We start from the raw sequence: 16,116 nt of genomic DNA on the forward strand, positions 1-16,116 counted from the left end.
TTACAACCCATTTATTAGGCCAAAATCTGACAGTTCTGTGGTTGTGAAATAGCCAAATCGAGGCACCATCAGAGATGCTTTCTCACCAAATTCAGCTCCTGGTGACCCCGGCGCCCTGCCACGTGGAGGGACAAGCAGCAGCAGATCTCTCTGCCTGGTCCCTGCATTTGCTCAAGGCTCACTGTTTCCCAGAGCTTGGCTGCGGGTACCAGGCATGTGGCTCATCTCTTCAGCCTTGAGCTGCTCCATGAGCCCAGCCTCTTGGGGGCTTCAGGCTTCAGCTTCAGCTGCTAGTGATCCTTGAGGCCTCTCATACGGCAGGGTCAAAATGGTGATTTCCTTTCTCTAAGTCTCCTCCCTGTGTCTCCATTTATGTAAGGCCCAGGAAGAGGGAGGAAACCAAGCCTGGGTCATGCCTCACTGATGGAGTCCCATCAAAATGAACTGATCACTCAAGTGATTTATTCAGGGTGAGAACAAAATCAAAGGCAATCAAAAGGTCTCACCATCATAGGAATGAATTAAAAAACATAAAATTTGGGGAGGAGTCACCAAATTCAAACTCTCACACCTGGACATCACTCTCCTACTAAATAGGTTTACAAAAAACTAGAGAAAGCGTATGTGGGGTAAATAAGCCAATAGAAGGAAAAATCCTACATTTACGAGGTTGCTCAGCACACTATTATTTCTAAGGAATAGCTCTTGGAAACAATGCACTGTCCAGGACTAGAAGTCTCTCTGTTTGACAGGTGAACTTCCACATAACCCCTTGTTTTAAGTGGCATCTTACTGCACACAGGGGTGAATGGTCCTTAGTCCAGGGCATCACTGAATCCACACCTCTGGAAAGTAAACCCCAGTCTTCTGCAGTGGGCAGGAGCTACGGGCTGCTGATCATTCTGTCCAGACTCCCCCTCTCCTGACCTACCTTTCTCCCCACCTGTTCCACCACAGGGTCCCTGATGTCTGCAGTGCCAAGCCCTGCAGGGATCAGAGCATAAATGAGCAGGCCTGTCCTTCTGCCACTGCTTCTCAGGTTAGGGTTCTCTACTTTTGCCAACAAGTTACTAGTCCTAAGTCCACACTTTACTTTCAATATTTTATTATTCTGTTTCCCTTGTCTCCCTGTTGATCCTTGTGGTTCAGTCCTTTAAATTAATTACTTTATCATCATTTAAGTTATGTGAGAAACAGAGGTGTCAATTTTCATTTCTCAGTGATTATTGGGAAGAGTTTCATAAAATTCTTACATTAATGTTCATACCCTGTTGAATCTAATGTTCTAGAACCCTTTAGAGGATAATATTGTGTGTATGTGTTGTGTATTGAGGAAAGAACACTGGACTCAGATTCCTAGTGGAGTCTAAATTTTATGCTTATAAAATATTTTGTATCCCATATATAATTTTCCTTATTCTTTTGTCCTTGTATTTAAATTTAGTTAAGGAAGAGATGTGGCTAAGGCAACTAAGCTCCTGTCTACCACAAGGGAGATCTGTGATTTGATTTCCAGTGCATCCTAAAGAAGACAGTGAGCTGGTATGATAGGCAGGAACAGCGACCTGATGCAACAAGATGACACAAGAGACTGAGAAGAAAAAACATAATGAGAGACATGACAGGGCAGGGCATGCAGGGGTCTTAAGTGATTACGCATCTCCCTCCCATATCAGCAGTCCTGGGTTCAGTTCCTGGTGTCTCCTAAAAACAGCATGTGGCAAGTGCAAACAATGAGGGAGTAGGGAGAAATAAAATCTTTAAAAACATAAATAAAAATTAAATTTGCTTAACTTTTAAGATCTTTCTTTTGCAAGTAACATTAAATTTTTGTCAAATCAAGTGTACTTTCAAGGAATGAATAGAACCAGCCTTATCTAAACTTAAAAAATGATTTTTCCACATACAATAGAAGTATATCTTCTTTTTGTCAAACATGGTTGTGCCCCACCTGCACACTAGAAGTAAATCTTCAAAACTAAGGAGAATTTTGAAATGTAGATTTTTTTTTTTACCTTTTGACAGAGGATTATAAAGTTGAATCTAAAATCATTTGTTTTTATCTGACATTTCCTTCTTATAGTACATATACATATCCTCACCTATGTACATTTATGTCTATAATGCAAAACATAGATCCAACAGATATAAGTGCCAAATGTATTCATATAGTTTTTTATTCCATGCAAAGGTGAATGACAGAAACTCATCATAAACTAACTGTAACCTAAAAGGTAATTAAATTTTTTGAATACCTGGGATTTCTAAGACTTAGTTCAGCTCAAAGTACAACTGGATAGAATAGGGATGTCAAATGATATTTTTAGGGTTCTATCATTTCCTCATTCTTTCTCCTTACATATATGTATACATGTATATATGAATTTCTGTGTATGCATATAAGTATATATGGTTATAGTTTATCATATAAATTTGATCATGCTTTTAACAGTATTTCTTTTTTTTAAAGATTTATTTCTCTCCCCTTCCCCCCATCCCAATTGTCTGTTCTCTGTGTCTATTTGCTGCATCATCTTCTTTATCTGCTTTTTGTCAGCAGCATGGGAATCTGTGTTTCTTTTTTTGCGTCATCTTGTTGCTTCAGCTCTCCGTGTGTGTGGCACCATTCCTGGGCAGGCTACACTTTCTTTCACCCTGGATGGCTCTCCTTATGGGGTGCACTCCTTCTCCATGGGGCTCCCCTATGCAGAGGACACCCCTGCATGGCAGGGCACTCCTTGAGCGCATCAGCACTGCGCATGGGCCAGTTCCACATGGGCCAAGGAGGCCCGGGGTTTGAACTGTGGGCCTCCCATGTGGTAGACGGACACCATAACCACTGGGCCAAGTCCTCTGCCCAACAGCATCTTGAAAAAGCATCTAACAAGTGCTTTTTAAAATCATAGTTTTTAAATCATAGTTTATCACAGTTCCCTCAGGAGGCTAATTCACAGAATGAAAGAATGGAATACTTTTTATTTTTCTTTCAGAACTTCCTTCTGTTAGTGTAGATTAGAGCCATGAAAGGAAAACACTGTTCATTTTATATTCAAAGGACGTTCACTGCTTCTGCTCTGATAGACTTCTCCTCCGGCACTTGTGACATGTCGGCTGCTCAGCCTCTACAAGGCCAGGCAGGTTTGGGATCTCCCAACTTTGTTGCCCACAGTGGGAGGCAGAGAATGCCTCACCTAAATGGGGTTGAAAGTGCCAGGCACCTGCTTCCTGGACTCCTCCCAGTGAGGGGCATTCACGATCAGATGCAGCCATGGAAGCAGAATTGATGAGTCAGACAGCTGGGGACCTGGACCCTTCATTCAGACTGGATCCCCAGGGCAGCTGTGGTGGTGGGTGGGCATGGTGTCCGTCTCCAGAGAGGGGTGTGTTGTGCACAACTAGAGTCTTGTGCTTAGTGGGGTGGGGTGGGGGTACTCACTAGAGGAGTTGCTCTATGGGCTGTGGCATGACTCCTCTCTGAATTTATCTTCTGGTCTTAGCTGGAAACAGAGTCAGGGAGAAGGGGTGGAAAGAAGAGAGTGTGTGACCTTCCTGACCTGGGGGGCAGAGGTGCATCATCAGTCTGGCAGCTCATGGGCAGTGCACACTCCATGCTGCTTCTGTGACACGAGGCCAGTCAAGCAACGCTGAGTATGGCAATGTTCCCAGTGTCCACCTCCTTCTGCCTTTGTCCCCCACCACTTTCTATAAGCAGGAATCCCCTTAAAACATATGTAACATTGTGTCAGTTATTGGTGAAAACCCTCTATGCTCCCCGTGGTTTTTCCTCCCACAAAATTCTGATTTGTGGTTTATTTGCTCAGAGAAGCTAGTGCTCGATGGGAAGCTGGACAGAATGGGTCTACATTGTTGGGGTCCTACTGACCCTCACCTCTTGAGTAATGCTGTGCCTTTCTGGACCCTCAGGTCATCACAAAAAGCAGAAGGGAAGTAGGGGTGGCCCAGGAGAGTAGGAGAGGAGGGATAATATTGGCAAGGCCACCTGCACATTCCCAAGGTCTTGACTATCCTCAGAGCCTGAAATGAGACCAGGGGAGGTGGAAAATGATGGGTGGTTGTGGACTTATCATGATTCCATAAATTTATAAATAAGCCCTCATAAAAAAACACAGTCCAGGTGAGAGCGGAAGCACTGTTGTGTATAGCCCCCTTGCCCAATATCTCAAAGGTTCAATAGAGGGGAGAAATGAATCAGGACGTACTGCCTGCCTCCAGCTAAGTGCCCATAAACACCTGCTCCCAAAATGGCCTTGAGGAGAAGGCTGGAGGCCCATGGTCCTGCCTCTTCCTCAGCCACTGCAGGACCTCACTGTCCATGAGGGAAGGCAGGAAGCAGAGGAATGGCTCAGGGAGGTGGGGAGGGGCAGTCACTGTGACAGGAGCAGTGTGGGTCACAGAAGGGCACCCCAAGGGAAGAGCAGCAGCAGGTGGGTGCTGTCGGGCAGAGGCTCCCCTGGAGGGTGAAGCCTCAGTGTCTCCTCACCAGGGAGAGGACTCCTGGGGCAGCCTCCTGGTGACTGGGGGCCCAGCAGCCCACAGCCCCTGCTCTCTCCAGGCCTGGGTCAGCCCCTCTTTCCACCTGGAGGGCTGGGGGAGGTGGGAGCACAGGCTCTTTGGAGGACAGGACCTGATAGCAGCTTGGGGAGGACTATGCCTGACTCTGGGGAAGTGGACAGCATTTGGTGTGGGGAGTCACCAGCACCCCTCACCCTCACCTCTGCATCCTAGAGCAGCTGCCAGCCCCTCCTGTTCAGATCTGCACCAGGCCAGGTGCACAGATGCCCAGGCATGGGTCCCAGGGGCCTGAGGTGAGGGACAGGCCATGGGGTGGTTTGCTTGAGGGGAAGGAGGGAGGAGAGGGTAGAAGCCTAAGTGGGCTTTGCAAGGGCTAACAGGGAATCCCATCACCAGGGCAGGACCCCAGGGATGCAGTGTCCACTTCCTGCTTGGAGCTGGAGAAAAGGGGACCTCGGAATTTTATTTTTTGTTGTTATGCATATTATTGTCCTTAGAGGCAGCCCCCTGTGCTGCCTGTTTTGTGAGAGAGCCCTGCTGCATCTTCCCCTCCTCCACTTCCTTGGACCACTGTAGAGGACAGGGTGGGAGAGGGAATTTCTGGGCAGGGAAAGAACTGAGACCCGAAAACCTCTGTAAGCATCAGGCCCCAGAGGGGAGGAATTTTGTCAATGACACCCAGCCTCCCTGTGCTCACCCTATGGAAGTCATGCATTCTCCCAAATAAGGACCTACCAGGGGAAGCCAAATGAGCTCCCCAGTCACATAAGCTGCCTCTCAGGTGGCCTTCACTGCCCACCACCGGCATCGGGAGCCCCCCGAGCCTTCTCGCTGCTCACTGTGATGCTTCCCCATGCTCCTGCCTACCTTGGGGTCTCTTCCCAAACTAGAGATCAAGCTTTGAATAAACAGACTGTGCTCTCTTTTGAACTCTCTTTATTTCTCCAGAATGAACTCCACTCTCCTACAAAGAGGAAAAGATGGAGAAGGCAGGAGAGGGGTGCAGGACCCCAGGGGACACAGGTCAGTCCAGTCTCTGCAGCACCATAGGTGGGGCGAGTGGCCCCCTGGCAGTGAGGCTCTGCAGGCCATTCCTCTGGACCCCCAGAAGGTTCCCTTCACCTTTGGAAGCTGAAGCCCCTGGATCTTAGGAGCCGATGCTTGGAAGGCCTTATGGATGAGGATCTCCTTCGCAAGTGGACCCACTGAGACCTGCCCAGCACTGCAGACCCCCATCCTCCACTGCCCTAAGCCCTCCAGCACACGTGGTACTCGAGCCCAGCAGCTGAAACTGTTGTTCAGGTCCAACTACAGCTGCTGTGTCCAGCACCTGCTTATCTCCCCCACTGTCCTTTCAGGCTCCATGTGGCACATGATCTTGTTCCTCCACACAAAGTCTAGGGAGAGCAGCCTGGACTTTTCCCATGGTTTCCATTTTGGTCCCTGCCTCTGCTTCTCACCACCAGAGGTGGGAGCATCTCCATGTGCTTTTCGCTTTCAGGTTCACAACAGATTTCTTATTTCGCTGCCATCTCCCAGACTCACTCACCAGGACCAGGAACCAAAGACAGCTCAGGCACAGCTGGCTGCAGCCCCTCAGGCTCTCTGGACTGGGCCCCACAGATGCTCAACGGAGAGGCCAAGAACCAGGAACACTGCAGCATGGCCTCGTGGCCTCACCACCCCACAGCTGCAGCACGGATGTAGTCCAAAAACAAAGCATCTTCCCAAGCTAAGTCAAAGAGAGCTCTGTCCACATAAGGCAGTTCCCACAGCAAGGCACCTAGGAAAATTTTCCTTGCATTGGGTCCCCAGCCTCTTGTTCTAGCAATAGCCAGGCTAGAACATACCAAAAGGGAACCTGTTCAAGGTTAAATGAAGATATAAGCAGGTCAGATTTGCCAGGAGATCATTGAACCTCAGCAAATACCGAGGGGAGAAACCAAGGTCACTCAGTAGACTTACCATGGAGGATGGAGACCAGGAGCCCCATGGAGCCCACAGAGGAGATACAGGAGACAATCACCAGCATCCATGAGTGGGACCACAACAGCCAAAACATGCTGCTGTGGTGTGTGTCACACGGGGCTGGGGGATGTACACAGGGCAGGATGGGGGTGTACAGAGGCCATGGTGGGCTCACAGTGGGGGTCCACTGAGGAGGATCCCTCTTTGCACCTCTATGGCATGCAGAACATTACCAGTAGCTAAGGAGCTTCTGCTTTATTGGGCTTCCAGGAGATGTGGGGTCAAGGGGTAGCCCCTGGGCCTCACCACCAGCCTGGGAGAAGGACAGGAGAAGGGAGCAGGCCCAGTACACAACCAGTGCAGCCTCTGGGGTTCTGCCTGGAGTGTGAGCAGTGGTCACCTGGGCAGCGAGGGTCTGCCCACCTTCCTTGGTCTCCCAGTGGGAGCCTGGGAGTGCTTTAAACCTGAAGCAGCTTTATTAGTCTGGCCACAATGTCTCTAAAGGCCCCAGAGCTCCCAGACACCCTTTTGACCTGCACCCTGTGGAGCCCCTGCCATGGCAGCCTGCACACCTCCATCCTCCACTGGAGGAGATCCTCCTGGCCTGGCGTGCCACACATGCACAGCAGCCCATGGCACCCCTTCAGGGCCCACTCACAGCCAAGTACATCAAGCACCCAGCAGATCTCCCCCATTATTTCGTGTGGCTCCAGGGAGCTCGTGACCTTCATCCTCCACTCTGGGTCCCATGACCAGGGCAGGACCCCCTGAAGGTCCACCTGGTTGTTCCTCCCCTGGTGCTGCTCCTTGCAGGTGCACCCTAGGCACAGGTGATGCTTCAGGAAAGTCCAGAATTGCCTCCAGGTGCTCAGCTGACCCTGGCTGTCGGTGAGAGGGGAGGTGGGCCTCCCCGTGCAGGGAAAGTTCTGCTGCTCACCCCGACTTGGGGTGTTCCCCCAGGAATGGCTTCACCCATGCCAACAGTGGGCATAAGTGCTTCCTTGAGGTCCTCCATCCCCGCCGCAGATAATGTGGGAGGAGGCAGTGACCACAGGGCCAAGCAGGGGACCCTCCTCATGATGCTCCTTGGGGCAGGGCCTGGTGGCCTGGCTAGGCTTCGCCCAGGCCATCTGGGGCTGCTGGTGCACATGAGGCAGGGCCAGGGGCCCTGTCGGTGAAGCCACTGTCTTGGAGGCTCCTGTCTCTGGCATGTGCTGGCTCTCCCAGCCCTCGTCCATGAAGGCCTGGCTAAGGCTGGTCCTCTGCAGGACAGGAGAGCTGCAGGGTGGACTGGGACAGAGGGCAGGCTCTGGTAGGAGGGTAGAGAGGTGGGCTTCTCCTACTCCTGGCCTGGCAGGGGGCTGGGTCTGCAGGGCACTGGTGGAGGTCCCCTGCTCTCATCTGCTGTGACCCAGCAAGAGATAGATGGCCATAATTTCATCATGTTTGCCATCTCTCAAGGACGCCTGTATCTCCTCCTCTTTGTAGCCCATGGTAATCATAGCTGCTATCCGGTGGGGGTCCTGGCAAGCTGGGAGGGGTCCCATATACAGCTTCAATTCTGTATGCTCATAGCCTGTATTGACCCATGGGTCAGTCATTATGTCTGGGAGGCTTGACCTCTTACAGGGATCCACTGTCAGGCACTTTTTGAGAAGATTCCTACAGTCTGCAGACAGGTGGTCTGGGATGCAGAGCTCCCCTCTGAGCACCTGCTCCTGCAGATGCTTGAAGCTCTGTGCAACAAAAGGGACCTTCCCACTGATCATGGTGTACAGAATCACCCCCAGCCTCCAGACGTCCACGGATGCCCCATCAAACATGTGCCCCTTAAGTATTTCAGGGGCAGTATAACAGGGAGTGCCGCACAGGGTTTTCAGCTTTTGGTTGATGTCAAATGTGTTACTCAAGCCGAAATCAGCAACTTTCACATTCCCAGCAGCATTCAAAAGGAGGTTGTCTGCTTTCAAGTCTCTGTGCGAAATAAACTTCTGGTGACAGTACTGGACAGCAGATATGACTTGGTGAAATTTTGCTCAGTCTTCCTCTTCTAATAGAGGGCCATGGGCCACCAAGTAGTGAAAGAGATCACCTCCATGGGTGTACTGCATGATGAGGTAGAGCTCCTTGGTGTTGTCAATGATTTCAAAGAGCCGGGTGATGTTGGGATGGCTCAAGCTCTTCATTACGCTTACCTCTCTGGAGCGCATGCAGAGGCTGCTGGGGGTCATCATTCTTGCGTATGATTTTCATGGCTACCTCATGGCCAGTGAGGATGTGCCATGCTAATTTGATGACAGAAAAGGCCCCCTTGCCTATTGTTCTCAGGAACCGGTAGTTCTTGAGGTGGGTTTCCTCCTTAGCCCTCAAGGCTGCGAGAGGCCACAGCATGCTGGAGTTTATGCTGGGCTGGAGACCCGGTGACTCTAGGCAGACTTTCCAATGGGAAAGACTGAATAAGTGATCTAATAAAAAAAAAAATCAAATGCTAGAAAAAAATGAAAATAAAAAAATAAAAAACAGGAGTAAAAGAAAAAGGAAAAGATAAAAAAACAAACAGGAAAAATTAAAAAGCAAAATAATTTTTTAAAAGGAAAGAATAAAGAAAACAAAATCTGGAAAAAAGAATTAAGACAAAAAGAAAAAATAAGAAACAAAATAAATGAATCCACAAATGAGAAATAAGCCAACGAAGAGCAGTTCTAGTCCACAGGTCATCAAAAACAGCTTCCTGGGTAAGTGGACCCTGAGCCTCAGCTGTAGGGACTTATATAGAGGTGGCAGGTCCTGCACAGTGGCTCCTTGTGAGGTCATCCAAGCAATGGGCCAATCCAGGCTGTGGTTATCCTCAGGGGTTTCTCCTCACTTTCTGGTCTCAGAAAACCTCTAAACTTCTCACAAAATTATGGAGGATCCCACAGAACTTTGGGTTTATGTGGGTTCTAGCTCTTCCTAGTTCCTTATCAGAAATTATAACCTAGAATGCCACAGTGGCTTCTACATTTCTAGTTTGAAAACCTTAATGATATCTGGTTTTGAAAGAGCTCAGAATATCTACAAGGGAAATATCCAATTCTTTTTCTATAACTCTACACGATCTGACTCAAAGTGATCCACAGTTCAAGTGATATCGTGGTTCTCTTTGAAAATGTTCTGTTGCTTAAAGCATAGTAAGGTACATTATGGGCACCTATAATGCTGAGAGAAAGATGGCTTTCATCTTATTTTCATTTTGAAAGAATGAAAGGTTTTACCCAGGTTCTCTGTTGTAGCTATTTCCCTTCCACAAGCCAGAAAACTCACTGGAAGACCTCCTTTTTCCTGTCTTTACAAGTAGGGAATGAAGTTGTGCATGAAGAAAGCAAGTCTTCTATCTTTTCTTCTCCAAGTCAACAATCTGTGCTCTGTCTCCTGCTTACTCAGCATGGTGGTGGTGTCTGGGAGGTGCACATGGCACTGACACCTCATGGGAGGGAATGGTAATTCCTACATGATTCTTAAAAACTTCTCTGAAATATAATATAGCCATGCCACTTGGCTTTGCAAGTCTTCAATCTTTTTGATACCTCAATTCTTTCATTATTGCTTACTTTCATACTGATTTATGAAGTGAACCATTTTTAGTCCCTTCTCAATTCTTTCTCTGTATATTTTTCAGGTGATTGTTTTGTGGATATAGGGGGTTTAAATTCAACATCCTAACTCAACAATAGTTTGATGTGATAACTTAACTGCAACTGTTTATCAGTCAGGGTTTTCTATTCATGTGTCCAAATTCCAAAGGGCAGGCACTGTGTTTTGTCTGTGAAGTACAACGGTGTAGTGGAGCCAAAGAGATACACACATCATGCAAGTCTGCCATTATTCTTTGCCATCCCATTAGCATGTCGCATTCACAACATCCCATGAGCATAAAATTACAATGACTAAGATGGGTGGAAGTTCAGCAAGTCTCTGCTCTAAAAGACCATATTTTTCTTTCAAACTAGAGATACTTCCAAAGCAGAAGGTAGAAAATTGGTCTTCAAAGAAATACAAAACCACCAAGGATTCCTATCAGATCCTTTCTTCCTCCTGTAAGTCAACCTCTTACAGTAAAAATGATGACAAAAGGGAAGGGAGAAAGTGGACTTGGCCCAATGGATAGGTGTCCGTCTACCACATGGGAGGTCCATGGTTCAAACCCCGGGGCCTCCTTGACCCATGCTGATGCACACAAGAAGTACCCTGTCATGCAGGGGTGTCCCCAGCATAGGGGAGGCCCCATGCACAAGGAGCACACCCTATAAGGAGAGTCACCCATTGTGAAAGTGCAGCCTGCCCAGGAATGGCACCACGCACACGGAGAGCTCACACAGCAAGATGATACAAGAAAAAAAGAAACATAGATTCCTGGTGCCACTAATAAGGATAAGAAGTGGTCACAGAAGAACACACAGAGAATGGACACAGAGAGCAGACAATGGGGGGGTGGCAGGGAAAAGGGAGAGGAATAAATCTTTAAAAAAAAAAAGGGAAGGGAAAGATAGGGCAACTAATAGTTCCTTTCCTTCTAGGCCTTCCTGATTAAGCAAAGGGGGAAGCGTTGGCCAAATGTGTACATATCAAAATGTAAAACAATTTGTGCTTCCAAAGACTTTGTCAAGAAGGTGAAAAGGACTCGGGGACAAACCCTGCATGAACCGACTTCTCCTCACTCGCTGCTTGCTTGGCTTCCTCTGCAACCATGTCTGACAAACCTGATATGGCTGAGATTGAGAAATTCGATAAGTCGAAATTGAAGAAGACAGAAATGCAAGAGAAAAATCCACTGCCTTCCAAAGAAACGATCGAATAGGCGAAGCAAGCAGGCAAATCGTAATGAGGTGGGCACCACCAATGTGCACTGACCATTCCACAAGCATTGCCTTCTTATTTTACTTCTTTTAGCTGTTAACTTTGTAAGATGCAAAGAGGTTGGTCAAGTTTAAAAGACTGTGCTGCACCTTTTCACATCAAAGAATCAAGAACTACTGACAAGGAAGGCCATGCCTGCCTCTCCCACCTGCCTGTCTGGCTGGAAGGGAAGGAAAAACTTGCATGTTGGTGAAGGATGACAGTGGAATCTAGAGTAAAAGCAAAAGTTGGTCCAAGGTGTCCTACAGGCTGTAAAATGCAGTTTAATCAGAGTGCCATTTTTTTTTTTGTTGAAGTGATTTTAATTATTGGAATGCACAATTTTTTAAATATGCAAAAAAAGTTTTATAACCTAAAAAAAAAAAAAGGTGAAAAGGCAGCCCACTCAGTGGCAGAAAATATTTGGAAACCAAATACCCATTAAGGGTTTGATTTCAATGCTTTATAAAAAGACACTACAACTCAAAAATAAAACAGCAAGGAATCCAATTTAAAAATGGACAAAAGACTTAAATGGCCATTACTTGAAAGAGGAAATACAAATGCAAAACAAGCACATGAAAAAAATGTTCCATATCACTAGCTATTAGGGAAATGCAAATCAAAACTACGAGATACAATCTCATAGCTCATAGAATGGCCATTACTATAAGAGAGAGAAAACAATAAGTGCTGGGTGAGGATGTGGAGAAATAGGAACATGCCTTCACTGTTGGTGGGATTGTAAAATGGTGCAGCCTCTGTGGAAGACAGTTTGGCAGTTCCTCAGGCAGCTAAATATGCAACTGCCATATGATCCAGCAATTCCTCTGCTAAGAATATACCCAGAAGAACTGAAAACTGTGATGCAAACAATTGCCCACCGATGTTCATAGCAGCATGATTTGCAATTGCCAAAAGATGGAAACAACCCAAGTGTCCATCAACCAAAGAATGGATAAACGAAATGTCATATATTCATATGATGGAATATTAAGAAGAAATGAACAACCTCTTGAATGGCCTTAGAAGTGGACTTTCCCTAGACCCTCCAGGAAAAACAGCCCTGCACACCCTGGATTTCTACCTCCCACATGGGAGGTCCTGGGTTCAGTTCCCATGACTCCTAAAAGGAAGATGAGAACAAAATAGACATAGCAAGTGCAAACAAGGGGGTGGGGAGAAATAAATAAATAAAAATAAATCTTTAAAAAATAAAATAAAGAGTTGAGGTAGTTTTGTTCAGGTTTCCACTATTCTGGTAAAAACTAAATATATGCACAGTGAAATACAGCTTTGAACCAAGAATTGTGTAATTTTCATGATTCCACATACAAGATAAAGGCTCTTGTATTTGTATTTATAAGTGACACTGCACAATATAAAGAACAACAGTAGAATTCATGGTAATTAAATTTTAAATTTTTCTTTAGTTAGAATGGTATTAAGTAGTAAGTAAAACATACCATGAAAAGTAGAGATATTGTGGAGAAGGAAAAAAGCCTTATATTTTTTGCCCTTTTAGAACAAGTGTCCTGCTATCACTTTTTACTGAGACCTGCTGATTAAGTAGTTGGTCTTCAGGTGAATTTGTGTTTTCCAATATATATAGATATAGAAATAAATATAGATGTAAACTTACCCATTTACATATATACATACAGATATATACATACACAGTATAAATATTCATATATTCCTTAGCTCTGTCTACTGAAAACTGTAAACAGTGACAACCCAAAAGCACTGAGCTCCCTATCACCTAGATCTTGGTATCTAAGTATCAATCTCCACTAAAAGCACACATCGCTTTTTGAAAAATATCTGGTTCCAGGCTGGGGCAGGGAGAGTACTTCTTGAGCCTTGAAGACTTGGTTTTGTCATAAATTAATGAAGGAATTCTGTCAAGAGGACATAGAAGACAGTTTGAAGTGGATTCTACTGATCAATCTGAAACATTTTGAGTATCAAAATATATAATGATAACCCATTGAATATAATAGGAATATAACAGGAAGTCATGAATCCATACCAAAAGAAATAAATGAATGGGTAATTTGAAAGTTTGATGAAGACAATATTTGCATGGTCTCTGTATTAGTCAGTCAAAGGAGTGCTGATGCAAAATAACAGAAATTGATTGATTTTTATAACAGATATGTATTTGGGGTAGGAGCTTACAGTTACCAGGCCATAAAGCGTAAGTTACTTCCCTCACCAAAGTCTATTTTCACATGTTGGAGCAAGATGGCTGCTGAAGTCTGTGAGGGTTCAGGATTCCTGGGTTCCCCTTGGGCTCAGCTCTTCTGTTAGCTCCACAAGGTCAGCTCTAGATGATGAGGCTCTCTAGGCTTGCCTCTCTCCCTGGGGCTCCAGCTTCAGCATCAAACTCCAACATCAAAACTACATTAAAAGTCCTCAACTCTGTCTTTGCCATGTCTTTTATCTATTGGCACCCTATGAGCACAAGAGGTTTACATGATTATTTAATCAAGGAAATCTATGAATCCAATATAATCTGATATGCCCAGAGGAAAAGATCAGTTTACAAACATAATCCAATATTTCTTTTTGGAATTCATCGATAATATCAAACTGCTACAGTCTTGGGTTGAACTTCCTGCTGCCTACCTTTCTTTCTTGTAATTCTTCCACCTCTAGGCTCATGTATTAGGTCCCTGTGACACCATTCCATAAATTTTAGAGAGACTATTGCATATACCTCTGCCAAACCCCCTAGGGAGTACATGCTACAAGAGCCTCAAGGTGCAGATGAGAAGGCAGTTTGATATTATTTATAAATTCCAAAAAGAAATAGAGTATGTTTGTAAACTGGCCTTTTCTACTGGTCATATAACCCTTTGATTATATTATATTAGATTCAGTAGAGATATCTGATTGAATTACATTAAGATTAGGGCTCTGATAGAACCACATAGCCCCCTCGGGCTGATAAAACAGACTTTCACAAGATAGCAGACACACAGGAGGAGATACACAGAGAATCCGGCAGCCTGGGAAAAGAGATGAGCCTGCGAGTTAGCAGCTGAAGAGAATGGAGCATCTAAGCCCAGATAGAAATGAGTCAAGGAAGAGAGGCAAGCCCTATGCCATCCTCCAGCTGTGATCAGAAACTGGGACCATGAGGAGCCTGAAGAGGTAGAGGGAGGCTGAGCCCTCACAGACACCAGCAGCCACCCTGCTCCAAAAGGGAGCAGCAGGCTTTGGTGAGAGAAGTAACATACTCTTTATAGCCTTGTGACTGTAAGCCTCTACCCCAAATAAATACCCCATAGAATAGGCAGCAGAGTTCTAGGACTTGGCATCAGCACCCCTTTGGCTGACTTATAAAGATGAGGAGACTGGGAAGACCCAAGAGGCCCAGTCACTTTCCAGGGCCACACAACTGGGAGGAGGAGGAGTGAGGTTTGATGGAGCTCCACCCCCTCAATACTGGGGTCTTGAATTTCCCAGGCCTTCCACTGCCTGTAGGGATGACTGAGTTGATGTAAGTGTAAGTCTTTCTGGCCATTTAGCAGGAGACACCCCAAGATAACACAGGTGATGCAGGGCAGAGCACTGGAGACCAGGTGGCAGTTGTGACCATCTGGGCACCCTCCCAGCAGTTCTCCCTTCTAGCACGTGTGTGGCCTGGAGGATATTGGGTGGGCAGGCCCTGGCAGGAGCAGGTTCTCAGTGGGATGGGGTCCTGGTGGGCCTCTATGTCCACACCCAGCACATGGCTGGCAGGGTGGGAAGGGAGTGCTGGGACAGCTTCATCAACAGCTGTCACCTCCTTACTCAAGGGCTGCAGGTCTGTGAAAACAGGATTCTGTTTCTGATCTGGGAAGATGGACATCATGTGATGGGCAGGCAGGGACCAGATGCCTCCAGGCCTGGCTGCTAGGCACTGTCTTAGCAGAGCTCCCCCAGGAAATGGGTGAGAGGCTGGACAAGACAGTCATCTACACCAGGTCATCATGCAGGGAGCAGGCACAGTACATTGCCCAAAGGGCCAGTGCAGGCAGAGGTGAGAGTGGCTGCACAGCAGTCTCCACACTCAGGGTCAAAGCCAGTAAAGGCTTTAAATCTTTTTTAAAAGAAGAAAGAATAGGTGATTCAGAAGGCAGAAGAGCTGAAATTAGAGAGACAAAAGAACACAGAGAGAAAAGAATGGAAGGATTTGAGCAAGAGCTCAAAAAATTGAATAGCATGAAATGCAACAACATACATGCCATGGCTGTTCCAGAAGGAGAATATAAGGGAAAAGGAGCAGAAAGAGTATTTGAGGGAATAAGAGCTGAATATTTCCCAACTCTCATGAAAGAAATGAACTTACATGTCAGAAGCACAGGGTACCCCAATAAGAATAGATGTGAATAGACTTACTCCAAGACACACACTACTCAGAGTGTCAAATGTCCAAGATTAAATTTCTGAGGGCAGCAATGGAGAAGAAAACCACATACAAGGTATGCCCAGTAAGTTATATATGCAGAAAACTACACAGCAATGCTAAAAGAAATCAATGAAGACCTAAACAAACAGAAAGACATTTCACATTCCTGGGTTGGAAGACTGTGATGATGTTAATCCTACCCAACCTGATCTATAGGTTCAATGCAATACCAATCAAAATTCCAACAACCTACTTTTACAGAAATAGAAAAGGCAAATACCAAATTCTTTTGGAAGGGAATAGCCAAAAGCACTCTAAAAAAGAAGAGCCACATGGGAGAA

The sequence above is a fragment of the Dasypus novemcinctus genome, unplaced genomic scaffold (assembly GCF_030445035.2).
Source record: "Dasypus novemcinctus isolate mDasNov1 unplaced genomic scaffold, mDasNov1.1.hap2 scaffold_101, whole genome shotgun sequence".
Taxonomy (NCBI): Eukaryota; Metazoa; Chordata; class Mammalia; order Cingulata; family Dasypodidae; genus Dasypus; species Dasypus novemcinctus.